Source organism: Erithacus rubecula (genome assembly GCF_903797595.1).
Source record: "Erithacus rubecula genome assembly, chromosome: 5".
NCBI lineage: Eukaryota > Metazoa > Chordata > Aves > Passeriformes > Muscicapidae > Erithacus > Erithacus rubecula.
Window position 1 is genome coordinate 21,723,084 of NC_136687.1, and position 13,028 is coordinate 21,736,111.

At 41.3% G+C, this 13,028-nt stretch overlaps 1 protein-coding gene across 13 annotated transcripts in view; it reads right to left on the minus strand.

The window, feature by feature from the left end:
• Positions 1–13,028, minus strand: part of APBB2 (amyloid beta precursor protein binding family B member 2) — a 159,631-nt gene extending 146,603 nt beyond the window's left edge. For 3 of the 13 annotated variants that reach the window (XM_079306895.1, XM_079306898.1, XM_079306890.1), the window contains exon 1: positions 12,968–13,027. The gene's annotated coding sequence lies outside the window, so the exon portion shown is untranslated. Of the gene's footprint in view, positions 1–5,189; positions 5,309–12,862 lie in introns of those variants that run through there. The other 10 variants (XM_079306891.1, XM_079306897.1, XM_079306896.1 and 7 more) reach the window with 7 other exon arrangements.

Consider the following 13,028-nt stretch of genomic DNA (forward strand, 5'->3'; position numbering starts at 1 on the left):
TCCAAGTTACACAGGTCACACACAACACGACTATGAACTTTATAAATTCAGATAATTATAGTATTTAATAAATATTAACACATTGTACAACCTTCTGTATTTAACACACTGTTATTATAAATATGTATTCAGTGAAAGGTGAGTTTCACTGGTTGGGGTTTGGTGCCAAAGAAACACCAAACTCTGCTGAATCTTTTGGAATTCACCTCAGAGCAGCCAAAGAGGAAGCTGTGACCACAGTTTGGGAAACCATATAGCCACAAAAAGTTCGAAGCCCAGGAACTATTTTTTTTGCAACATCCCACCCCTAGTCTTCCCAAATCCAGGCATCTCCTTTGTTCTTCTCTTGTTTCCCCTTTAGTACAACCCTTAACTGCTTTGTAACTCCAGTGACTGACATAAATCTTTCATTAAAGACCAGATGAAATAAAAATACTAATCCTGACTCACATCTTAGGGTAAGAAAAAGAAAATTAAGAGTCATTTACTCTGACATAGTCCACCAACAGATTAACTTATGCTGCATTTTCCATACAAGGCTATAAATATTATTTCCTTTAATATCTGTTTAAAAACTAAAGTCTGACTGTTTCTCCTGTAAACACACACTGTGCTTCAAAAACATCAGGGCTCTTACCACTTTCGAAAATAAATAACTTTTACACATGTTTATATTCTATTAGAACAAATTCAAGAAATATGCAAAGAATGGCAACAGTATTTCATTGCTCAGAGTAGAGGTTTAAAAAAAAAAACAACCCAGCAAGTTCTTTTTCAGAGTCTACAGGAAAGATGAAGAAATAGGATATAGTGACAGGAAAAACAGAAAAGGCTTCAAGCCAAAAGAGAGTAGGTTTAGAGTAGATATTAGGAACAAATTCTCTACTGTGAGGGTGGTGAGGAACTGGAACAGATTGCCTAGAGAAGCTGTGAGTGCCCCATCCCTGGGGAAGTGTTCAAGGCCAGGTTGGATGGGGTTTTGAGCAAACTGCTCAATGGAAGGTGCTCCTGCCCATGGCAGGGGGGGTTGGAACAAGATGAGTTTTAAGGTCCCTTCCAACTCAAGCCTTTCTATACAGAGAATAAAAAATATAATTAGTCACCCAAGAAAATTACACCTTTTCCTACAGCTTCTTTTTCACTTACTCCAAGAAGCAGCAATCTGCTGAGAAGGAGAAATTCAAAGTTTGTGTTTTACCTACCAATATGAAAAGTCACCTCAAGGAAATCCACATTTTCCACAACAAAATATACCTATTAATTTCTGTTCTTTACAAAATACCTAGTATAGAGCAACAGCATTGCTACCTCTGTAACCACCAGTAACCACCAACACGGGGAATTAGTCAAGCAACTAATTGCAGAGAAGCACAATTGTCACAGGCCTTGAGAAGTGTTAAGTCACTGCATGATGGGAAAGAGACATGTGAGACCTGAGAGTGTGAGAATCAATTCATTGGAGCAAAGCTCTACTGCTTATATATCCTAAGTTTAGTTGAAACAGCAATTTATGCTCTGTATGCTGAAAGGTTATGTATACATGACAGTCTTAATAATAGTCACTCAAAAATTCACAGAAAAATCCCAGTATATGCTCATTATGACTGCCTGGAAGCACAGGCAGTATATAATCTCTCTTTATTAGCACTAAAAAGTGTGGCACAAGTGTAATTAAAGCATCAGAGTTCCTTAATAATAATGACAATATGATCCCATATCTGATGGTTGGCTGCAGCTTAATGAAACAGAAGAGCAATTAATGATTTACACAAAACCAGGATGGAGGCTAAAAGATTTGTTTCCTCTAGACAAAGACAGAAGGACCTAAGTGATAATGATTACCTGTCAATATTCAAGAAAACAGATCATCTGCAATAAAAGCAATCTCAAAGTGTCTGCTATACTACCATCACTTCTATTATTATATTTATTTTTATCCTCAGGGGAAAAAAAATTGATTAGTTTCTTTTATATTACCAATGGGCCTACACAGGAGATTATTATGGTAATTAATCCTTCTTTCAAAAAACACCTTTTCTTTTTTATAATACCTTCTTCTGCCTTTATAATATGGGCCAGAAATCAATTACCATCTCACAGGAGTAAAGTCCAGAACATTCCATTTGCCTGAGTGGTGGCAGACCTCCTTTGGCAACACAATCACTGCTGACATGCAACTGGCATCCAAAGTTTCAGCTCAGAAAATTAATGCAGTTTAAAAAAACTCATCTATCACAATCAGTATTTGGGGGAAATTCCATCAGTGTGGTAGGACCTAAACACAGCATGTACCTAACAATTTCACTTAGAATGCAGGCAAAAAAAAAAAAATATCACAAGATTTGCTGTTCTCCCTCTTTCCCTTCCACTGTGATTCATTTCCGAAGACAAAACTTCTCATTTCTAATACATTAAATGTTTGTGCTTGCCTGACTCAATGTGGAAATGAAAGTATAAAAAAGAGTAACTGGGTCAAGGGTGTAATTATCAAAAATCGTATTAATGTGATGAAATCCATGTGACAACAGAAAAAAGCAGCAGATCTAAAAATTCCTGTTAGCATGTTATTTCTTAACTTTGTACTCACAGCATGTAATTAAAAGCTGCCAATGCCATGCTAACATTCTAAAGACTTTGGTTTTATCTTTGAAGACAAACGTTTCAGGAAAAAAGTTGTTTTAAACACAGAAATTCTAATATCATGAAGTAAATGAGCATGTAAAAGCCTCCTAACACTACTTCTCTTAGGGGGCAAGAAGTGATTTTTGTGATCTTGATTCTGATAATAAGCTCCTGCTCTAAAATAAGCCCAGTTTCTGAAGCCATCCCTGGTGACCCTTAAGAAAACAACAGCACTAGAGCTAGACTTCCCAGTAGAGCTGCCTTTTTTTTTGTAAATACTTGCTCCCCATCAGAGGGTATCCAACCCACACTGCCATTTCACTACCCTGCTATGCCTCTGTCAATCCTCAGCAGACACTCAGTAAAACCAATCTACTACAGCTGCCTTACTTCACCTTGTAAAAGTATGATGTGCTCTTCAATTCAAAGCATTTTGCTTCAAATTGAAACATCTTATCAAGTTTAAGATATTGTGTTGCCTTCTAGTTACCCCAAAAAATCTCGACAACACCCATTTCAAAATAATAATAATAATTACACTAATAATTTTACTATCATTTCCTGTATTCTGTGAAGATACCATCTGAGGTAAGAAAGTACAAGCCTCCTCAAGAGTCAAGCGTTCATTTGTGCACTGCTCTGCTTCAAAGAAAAAGTTCTTTCACCCACTGCTTCTGAGAGAGGTAGAAACATGGCTAATCAATGAGCCTGTCACACTCAACTTACAAGCCTTTGGAAAACACTATTTTTTTAATCATCCATTTTTACCAAACAGCTGTGGCCACTTGACAAGCTTAGCACAGGGTCTCTCACAGCCTATTAAAACTCCCTGCTGTGCTGTGAAAGCATTTGAGGTAGCTTATGCTACTGAATTAGAGGTAATAAAGGCTACCACATTACGAATAACCAAGAAAATGCAAAGGAACACAGATTATATGTGAAACTCTCATGTGGAAACTTCAGTTGCTGCAAAACTAAACAATTACTTTCATATTTCGGTACTTAAATTCTTACAGAATAAACCCTGGCCTGACCTTAAAACAGTCAAGGAGAGAAAAGAAAAAAACCTAGAAAACATTTTTAAATGGGTTTATATTGTACATAGCACAGACTATGCCTCCCCACGGCTTCACAGAAGTTTTATATCCAGTTTAGCATCTAACTCTGTGAAAGTGGCTTTGGCTGCAAAAGACTTATTTTACTGTTGCATTTCTGCGCAGCTCCTCTGTGTAATTAAAATTATCTTAATCTATTTATGTACTAGCTCCTGCCTCCACCTGAGTGCTCTGGCAGGTGCCTTTCCTGAGCCAGCCTTTGGGAGTACCAGTATCTTCATCTTGGAATTGCAAGGTATGTGTATCACTCACCTTAGAGCACCTCCTCTGTCAGTTTTTAACATCTATTCAGTTTCATCCTCTGCCATCATAGATCTAGAATTCAACACCTCCTTTCAATCTCACCTTGTGCAAGGAGTATTCACATCCTGCCATAACAGCACATTGCATCTACCCATGCTTAAAACATTTGCTTGCAACCTCAGCTGAAAGAACAACCCCAGAATGGGGAAAGCCCAGTTCCCTATTTGAACATTGGCTGCCTGAGGAAGTTATCAAGTATTTGCACTCAGCAACAGGGAGAACTCAGGGCATGCTCATGCCATGTGCCAAGCAATGGTGCTCTAGGAAAACTCTGGACATGCTCACACTGTGTGCCAAGCAAGAGCTCTCTAGGACAGCCTGATGACACTGTGCAAAACTATCCACCCCATTACTCTGGGAGAACTAATGACACCAACACAAACATCAGTAACCCGTGAATTTTCCATCCCTGTACTGCAGCAAAGGCAGTTTAGGCAGTTGAAGCTAAAGCTCGACACTAGTCAGGCTTGAACTCAGATCTGCACATCCTGAATCAGCCCCACAGTGTCCAGTCTTGGTTTTACAGCTGGCACGATGTGTGGGCTGACAGTCTTATTTTAAACCTTTGCATATGTGTTATTTAACCCACAGATTTAAAACAACCTTGGGACTTCGAGATATGAACCTCTACAGCTTTTGAGGAGTAATAGGATTTATCAGGCCAAAAATTAAGAGGCTAGAAACTCAAATTTCTGATTTACAGCAGAAGCTCACATTTCCTAATTTAAGTCCCAGTGCAAGCTAGGATACCAGAGCAAGTGCTATTTTTTCCAGCTCTATATTTATGCTTCAAGGACTGTGTAGAAGCACAAAGCAGAAGCAAAAAAATCAGCTAAATGCCTCGATTGTGAGCCTTTTGGGAGGTTCAGAGAAGTTTGGGTACATGTCTTCAAACAGGTTTTCAAAGCAGTATAGATCCAGACATCCATCACAATTCAAGGAAGCAGGAACCAAACTTTAAATTTAGGAAAATAATAGCTTTACCTTGCATATGCACAGAAGCTTAGAAAAGCACTGTGACAAAAAGGAGGCTTTCTCTTCTGCTCTAGCAGGAGGTGCAGCTGAAGAATTTCAGCCTCAGCCGTGCAAAATCAGATATTTATTTTGGATAAACCCACGAAATGTTTTCTGGCCAGCCAGCACTCCTACCTGCAGGTCTGGCAGCAGCAGAGGCAGGCACTGTGCTGCAGGATGGCAGGCAGCCAGCTCCAGCTCCTGGGCCTCTCCAGACACTGGCAGGGGAGACTGCTCACAAAGCCTCGGGGTTACTGCGAGGCAGGGACAGTGGCAGCTCCCAGCTGCTCCATCTCTGAGCTGCAAGGGTCACCAGAGCCTCTGCTAGTAGGCAAACAGCAGATTTTGGAATGTGCCTCACCATATCCTGTCAGCTGTTCCCTCCCTGTAACATCTGCACACACATGGGAAAGGAGGGAGAACAAACATCATCTCCTGACTTGCAGGTGAGACCAGGGGAGCACTGAGGGATCCCCCTTTTTTCTGCCTAAAAACAAGGAAGTAAAACCATATCACATGTTTCCACACACTGGCTGGCCAAAACCAGAGCAGGGAGACTGGATTTCAGAACTAACATGGAACATATGCTGGATGAGTGTTAGCCCAAAGCAAAACAGAAAACAACAGGAAAAACCTTTAACAGTGCTCTGAGGAACCCGTGAGTTCAGGACTTCCTTGGCATCAAGCCTCATTGTGTCTCCTAACTGCCCCTCTTGATCCCCTTCCCCACAGACCCCTCACTGAGAATTCCCGAATTTTCTGTGATCTGCCATCGAGAGTTACACTTCAGTGCAAGGGCATCACAATATGGAGATGCTCTTGGGCTGCAAAGACAAACTTCCCAGGGAACACCTAAGCCATTTCCCTGACAAACAGCATCATCTTTATCACTTTAGGACATATCTATATTGGTTTTCAAAAAAGAATTACTGGTCCCTAAATGCTCATATGCCTCCACCAGAAAGCTTCCTGTACTTTGGCAGAAACAGAATCATCATTTTTACCCGTGTTTAAATCCATCCTTGCAAAAGGAAATATACAGGATATTTCACTGAAAAAGTTTACATATGTCAGTGTTGACATAAAAAGCATGAAAAGATTACAAAAATAAGGTTAAAACACACACACACACATAATTAAGCATTGTTTGCTAGCAGCTCTTGTACATGCTTAAATAATAACACATGCTTAAAGCAAACATTATTTTGTGTTACTTCAATATCCTTTGTTTAGCCACCTTACCAACCTACAAAGTTATCTAACAATAAATCCGATCTCAAACATTTCCAAGAAGCAAACATCATATAATTAAAAATGTGGGTTTTTTCTAATGTTTCTCTTTTCAAATACACAAGTGTCAAACATTTTTCCTAAATTGGAGAACTTGTTAAGAGAATGCATGTCAAACTTCTCAAAAAAAAAAAAAAAAAAAAAAAAAAAAAAAAAAAATTAAAATCCTGTTCGTCTGAGTACATGTATTTTTTCATATACAGCTGTATCGAACCACTTCCTTTACTGATGGTTCTCGTGTTGTTTCACCATTTTCTTGAATTGTGGTGGGAAAAAGAGAGAGGGAAAGAAAGGAGAAAAAAAAAAAAAAAAAAAAAAAAAAAAAAAAAAAAAAAAAAGAAGAAAAAGGCAAGCAGGCTCCCACAGGACTCAAAAAATATGAGTGATTTCCCAAGCTGTGACTCCACCAGCGTGCCTGACCTGGTGAGCTCTCACATTCCCCAAAGGTTTTACACCCAGATGGGTATCAGGGAGAACAACAATAACAACAAAAAAAACACCAACAAAAAACCATGGGGATCCTGCCTCTCCTGTTCACACAGGAGACCTGCAGGGTGCCAACAAGACAAGATGATCACATAGTGTTTAAGATTTTCTTAATGCCACATGCATCCCAAACACCCAGGCTGTCCACTGTGTTTATTTCCAGATGAAACTTGCTGTAAGTTCATAGACTGTGGCCTATTTATATTTATCTCCAACTCATTTAAACAACTTAATTAAACTTTCTTTCCATTATGCCACATTTAAATACAATTTTGATCTGTCAAGTGCCAAGTTCTCCATGGCAGAGCATTCCTCCTCCTTATTCTCTTCCTTGCAGTTCTCTTTCACATTTCATGGTGGCTGTCTGCACAGCTTCCTCCATAGCCACACAATTCAACACCTTGCTAAGAAATACCTCTTCCTAACAGTAAACCTCTTTGCAAATAGAATTAACAAGGCAAGTGTAAACACAAGAGCAATGAATTAGTTGCCATATTTACCCAAACTAGTTCTTCCATTTCCTTACAAAGTGGAAGCACTAGTTTGGGTAAATGAAATTATAGATTAAATATATAGGATGGCTTAATGTCAAATTTCTAATTTGCTGAATTCTGCACCTGGCCTGTAAAAACCCTGCAGCATCTCCCTTCAACTCAGAAATTATACTTACAAGGTTTCCAAAAAAGTCTTAGCTAATTTGTGTCAATATTAGTCACAGTAATGACTGCCATTTAAGAACTGTTTGGAGAGCTTCCTATCCTGATAACACTGCAAAGAAAGGATGTGTTTCTGCAACAGATGGCAACAACAAAATACACAAAGTTTATGATAGTTTCTTCTGTTGAAACAAGTTAATTCATAAAGGTAAGGTACATTAATGCCTGTCAATTTCCTTCTCTTTGGAATCTGTCCTTCACACAGTAATTACATAAGGAAACCTCTCTATAACCAGCCAATAGATACAAGGAAAAAAACAGTTGTGACTAAGAGTACTGCATGAAGCATATTTTAACACCAACATTAAATCCAAATGGTATTTTTAAACACATCATCTACACTTGAAATCTGCAGAAGTACTTTAGAAACGCTCCTTTTGGTGCCTTTGAAAATTAAACTGCACTTGCACTAAAGGCAAACAAAAACAAACCTCCAACAAAACAACTAAACACAGTGCAAAATTGCTTAAAACATATAGTGAAGCATGACTGGTGCTTCCAGGAGGATTTTCCCAAAGGCAGACAGAGCTGACACTTTGTCTGACAGGGTATATTATCTGGGGTGCAATGTAATCCAGCAAGGAAGACAAAGGAAAAACAGATTCCCCTTAAGTCTTCTACAGAAAACGAGAACAGCCAAATGGTAATAAATCACTGAGTTATAACTCTATTTTGGCATAGCTACAGGAAGACACCACTGAGATTTTAGTGGAGGTTTTTAAATTGTGAAGTCAGGCAGATTAAATTGTCAAATATAAGTCTGCAAGGAGTTTGCTTCAAGTATTTTACAGCCATAGCACTATTCATGAGGTAAAACAAACCAGAATTGCAGACACTGGCTATCTGGGACTGAAATCAGGAGAAAAATCTGCATATTTTATTTTCTTGGAAACCTCCCTCTGTCACATATTACTTTTAATGCACTACTACTCAAGTTAGTAGTTCACATTCATGAATTCCTATACTGAACTGCATTCGACTTCACTCATCTGAGATCAGTGTTCAGTATCAAATGCAGCAAAGACTACTGATAAAGGCACATATTTGCATCTAGTTAAGCATCCTAATTGGTATGCAGACCACTTTAAAAATGCTCTAATCAGTGTTACACACAGATGCAGGGTTTGTTCAACAGTAAAACTCACATACTAAATACTTATCCAAACAAATACCACATTTTCAGGGACGACTGAAGCTCAGCACATTTCAGTTAAAGAAAAAATGGTTTTAACATTGTGAGACAGAACTTTGAGGCTAGACCTTAGATCTCTAAATCGAATTTCATCTTTTTGTGGCATAAAAAAATCTACTTTCTTTAACAAGGTTAACTCACTGTCCTGAGAGTGATGGAGGCCAAGTGTCTGCTGTCTTTGTCAGGGCAGACTCAGACTCCTACATTCATTTCTGTCACCTTGCTGTAGGGTCTGCTCTTACACCCTTGGCAGCAGACTTCAGCAACCAGGACCAGATGAGGCACAGATAAACCAGTGTCCATTAGCAATCCCAGGGCACTCCCTGCAAAGCAACACTTCCCTCCAATTCCTCTGCCAGAGCTCTACAGCCTCCCACCTGTAACCCCCTTGCAGGTGAATGGGAAGTGATCTCAGCAGGAATCCAGGGAAAGCCAAGCAGAAAGAAGGAATTATTTTCACAGCCAGATGTAGACTACAGACAAGCAGCACTCCTGGCTAAAGGCCATAGAGCCTGCAACAAGGTCCCAGGAGGCTGCAGACACACCAGACAGGCATTTGGAACCAAAAGCCACCAAATGTTTTGAAGGGAAAGCTTGCATCCAATTCTGATAACACCAAGCCCAGAACAGCCAGCAGTTCAGAGAGTATCTACAGAAGAGGTTTTGAATAAGGGCATCCTGTTCTTATTTCTCCTTTGACATCTGCTTACTTGGGGAAAAAAAAAAAAAAAAAAAAAAAAAAAAAAAGAAGGAAATAAAGAAAAAAGGTTGCAAAAGACAAAGAAAGCAGGCTGAAGGGTAAAAAGAATTGAGCAACTAAAGCAGGACACCACACAGAGCATTTTAAAAACACCTTTGCTCCTTAAATCTCTGGGTACAGCATAGATTAGATCTCTGTCCAAAGCTTAATGGGACAAGGAAAGAGAGGTGCTGGGATACTGGTCATCATGAGAAGCAGTCAGGTACTGCTGACAGTCACAGTACCCATATTCAGCATCTGCAGCTGGTTCTATTCCATGTTGCACACACAATATTTTTCAAACCAACTATAGACTTCATACAAGCTCAACTATTGCAACCACCATGCCAGATAACTCAGCTATTCTGCAGGACAGCAAATGACACAAATCCCATGCACAACTAGTTCAACTAGTTTCAAATTTGTTTTAACTTCATTTAATTCCAGTCTTCCAGTTACAGCATATCATTTATAAACTCCTTACATTATGGGGAGGGGGGGGTGGGTAGGAATTGCTGCAGTTCATTTTTTAAACTGAATGTTAATAAGCTGAAGCAGCTCACACATACAAACATATGGTTTCCTTTTGCACAGCTTGGACTTTAAGGAAAAACACTTTCCACATAATTTGATGCAGCTATTAGACAATGCATTAATTTAGAGGTGAAAAAAAACAAAGATGCAAAACACTTCAGAAAGTGGCCAGAAAGCACATTGCAACTATGTAGCAACACAAGCTGTGAAGCAGGCATTTTTACACCAGATTGGAATGTAATTCTTAAAAAGTAAGAAACACTAACATATAAAATTTATATTAAGTTAACTCAGACATACAGAAAAGCTTTTCCTGAGTCACCAAGCCTTCTCTCCTAGTGCCACAGCCAAGCATATAATACTGATTTCCTCAACATATCCTCATGAGCCAGTTAAGGGGCTTGCTCCCATTTATCTCATTTTAAGGTTGTTCTAGAACCTGAGCCCATTTAGGGAAGAAACTGTGTAAATTTCAGCTTAAGTTTATTCATGCCAGTTTATATCCATTTGTTCTCATGCCAATATTGTTCTTTAGCTTATATAGCTCCTCTCTCCCTTTCTAGTATTTATATCCCAGCTGTACTTGCAGACTGCAATCATATTCCATCTCAGCCTTATTTGCTAGGCTAAACAAGCCAGGCTTTCCTTGTCTTCTCTGGAATAATTGACACTGCTGTCCTCCAGCCTCAGTCTGCACTGTCCCACCATGGCTGGCATTCCCCAGGAGCTCACACCCACCCCACCATCCCTCCTGCCTGTGTCCTGCCTAACACACTCCACCATCACCTTCACTTTCTCCATAGCAGCAACGTGGTCAGTGATCAGCCAGTGCACCCAGCACATCCCTGGCTCTACTGCTCCCAGTAATGGAGCTCCTTGCTCTCAGCAGGGTACAAAGGCAGGACTTTGTGTCCCACTAGAAAGGGATGTACAGTACAGTTTGTTTTCAGTGTGGATGATTTGTTCAAGTATGACTGCACATCCTGTGTCAAAGCTTGCTACCTGACAGAGATGTAATCACTCAATTACTCACCATTACCTATCAACTACCAGGATTCACTTTAGTTTTTCACAACCTGCTAAAAAATCCTTACAGCAGGCAATCTCAAGTACTCAAATTCCCCCTTAACAAGCTCCTGAAGTCACCACTCTCTCCAGCTCAAACCCTGTAGCAGCCCTTTCTAGGCTCCTCAGGCATTTCCTAAGGAAGTCACTGTCCCTCCTGACCAATGGCACAGCAGAGTCTACCCAACATCACACAAAAAATTACCAGCTTTGTTACTGATTTCCAATTTAGCTGCAGAATTAAAAAACATAAAGAATAATCCAGGTTTCCAAGCCATGCATTTCCTCTCCTAGCAAATGATTCCCACAGTTATAATCTACTATTTAGATGACTTGCTGGAAAAGGCACATTCATTCATGCTGATTCAGAGCCAAGAATCTTCCTCCTTGTTACAAGAGTTATGTTTTCTTCATAACACAGGATAAAACTACTCCTCGTCCCAAAGAGCCTTCTCCAGACCCTGATTTCCCTTAGATGACAAAAAAAAAAAAAAAAAAAAAAGAAAAATGCAAGCCAAAAAGTATTCCATCACACACTCATCACTGTAAAGGAAGAACAAAAATACCCACACTCCGCATGACTGTTCCAGGCAAGGAAATTAATCAGCCAAGATTTTGTCCCAAGGTCACTGTATGAGGATGGCTCTTCCTTTAAGTGCTAGGCCATCTGCATTCTTATTTTAACTAAATGCAATTATGCCAGCAGAAAATAGTTTTAAACACAAGACAGACAACTCATTCAGGCATTCAGAAAATACTGGAGCATGAGATGGGAGAATGACGAGACGTGGGATGTAGAACAAACTGGACGAGCACACCTCAGAGCCAGAGGACACAGCAAAGCTGCAGCAGCAACCAAAATTCAGCTTTTGGGGCAACGCAGCAGATGTTGGTGAAGCACTGAAACTTGCAGCAAGTAATGTTACCCTGAGCAATTGACTACAGGTACCATTTACCATGTACAGATACCAGAGCATCCACAACACACCAAACCTACCAGTGCATCACCACTGCAGTGTTGGGTTTTTTTCTCGGTTTTGTTATTTTGTGTTTAAAGCCAGAAGTACACTTACCCTCCCTAGCAAGCACAAGCCCAGCCAAGAATTATAAAACATTGCAGACAAGCAGGCAAAGCAGTGAAGTACAAACACAATCCACTACACTTTCCAATTTATCTGTCTCTCTAGCCTCAACGAAAAGCAGCTCCGTTGCTGCCTTGGGACCCAAGCAAATTCCTGACAACTTCCAAGACGCATCTTTCACGGGGTCCAAGTTTTGTTCCGAGGACTGTATTTTTCCAATGCTCCCATTTGTAGCCCATCACGCAACGCTCGAGTACGATTTAATTACAGAGCTCACTTGCTCATTCTACTAATTAAAAAAAGAAAAAAAGAAAGGTACTGCTGCAGGCACTTTCACAATTTTCAGGCTTTTTTACCGCATCACCAGCGGCAGAACCAGCCCGGCTGTCGCTGCTGTTCCGCGGTGGGAGCAGAGCCCACGCTCGCCGCAGGCTCGGCCGGCGCTCTGCAGTGGCAGCGGCAGCGCTCCTGCTCACCGGGGGAAGGCAGCGGACCGCAGGCCGGCCTCGGCCCCCCACCCCCGAGACCGGGATGCGGGAATCGCCCCGGGCAAGGGCGGCGGGACCCTGCCCCGGCCTCCTGCCCGGTGGCACCGGCAGCGGGCCGGGCGGAGCGGCGGGCGCGCACCGGGGCTGTGCCGCGGCGCGGCACGGGACGCGCTGCCCTGCGCTGCGCTGCGCTGCCCTCCCCGCCGCGGAGCTCACCTGCCCGCAGCAGCGCGCCGCTCCGCCGCCCGCCCCGGAGGCGCCCGAAGCCGCTGCGGGATGCGGCCAGCCTTCCGGAAACGCTTCCCAGCCCGCTGCGCTTACCCAGGAAACGATTCCGGCCGCCGGCCGCCGCCGCCCCTCCTCTCCCTCCGCCCCGGCCGCC